This window comes from Pimephales promelas, chromosome 13, assembly GCF_988280905.1.
Source record: "Pimephales promelas chromosome 13, fPimPro1.hap1.1, whole genome shotgun sequence".
NCBI lineage: Eukaryota > Metazoa > Chordata > Actinopteri > Cypriniformes > Leuciscidae > Pimephales > Pimephales promelas.
In genome coordinates this window covers 19,178,166-19,179,427 of record NC_142781.1, presented here as the reverse complement: position 1 = coordinate 19,179,427, position 1,262 = coordinate 19,178,166, and positions in this window count along the sequence as shown.

The window sequence follows — 1,262 nt, the reverse complement described above, 5'->3', positions numbered from 1 at the left end:
TTTTCTAAAGGCTTCGGTTTTAGTCCGATTAGAGTCGTTTGTTTCCAGAACAAGGGACTCTGTTCTTTTGTGCGGCCGGGCGACAAGAACATGTGGAAATAATTGTGCTGAGCAACTGGAGATGTGTGTTTCTCTGCGAGGGTTAGCTGCAAGGCTTCGGGCTCTTCTGGACCGGCTGCAGGAAGAACGGAGAGGGCTAGAGGGGGGCCAAGCCTACCCCGGGGCTTCACTCACCACATACCGGGTCCGGGTCAGTCATCTGCACAGAGCTGCAAACCCACCGTGTGCAGGACCATGTTGAGTGCCAAATCATAATGAGCCATTATCTGCAGCCTGCTATGTCTTGAAGAAAAAGAAAAGAAAAAAAAGGAAAGAAAAGAGGTGGTGGCATTTTTTGTTTCTAAAGGCCGGGAATGTTCCACATATTTATTTTCAGATATCGAATAGAAAAAAAAAAGAAAAAAAAACCTGTATGGGGTATACAGTTCAAATTTCATGAGTAGTATGTCTTGTATGCGGTTTATTAAAAAAGTAGGCTAATAATGGGGAGAGAGAGTGAAAGACTGCTTTTGTTTCTTATGTTAGAGCGCCCCCTTGCATGCCAATGCACGTGTCAATGACGAACCAACAATTTAGTGATTTTTTTTCTCTGCTGAATGTCCCATTTTACAACACAGCACTCGTCACAAAATTAAACTATAGTATCCGAGAATATAAATCAATATAAAATGAATGACTGAACAAACACTGGAAGGTTAAAAGTCGCAGAAATGACAGAACAATCGCAAATGAAAGTCAGCTTGAATCAATATGCATAAAAGAAAGTGCAAATAGCTGCACCAGCAACCACCACTGAAAAGCGCAAGCGTCGGAAAGCTGAATATGAAGAATGAAGCGTGATGACAAGGTTAATCGAGTTACTGAATGTAATTGGGCATTCGCAATTCTTTGATTTCTTTCCTACCTAAGCCTCTATAAAAACACTTTTAATGGGTCACTTGACTTCATTGTCCGCCCAAAAAAGATCCCTTTATTCCAAAAGGGCCCCCTCTTAGACTTACAAAAAACATATGGTCCTTTTCTTCCCTGCTCAACCTCTTTTCATATGCACCTCCTTCAGAACTGCAGAGCACGGAGTAATCTGACTCCTCTTCGGAGCCGCAGTGTGAAAACACGGACTCTTATTTTGACAGGGACGCCTGGGGGCAGCGGGAGAGAGGAGGGACCGTTTCCTGAGAGTTATTTACTTTGAGCCAGATGAT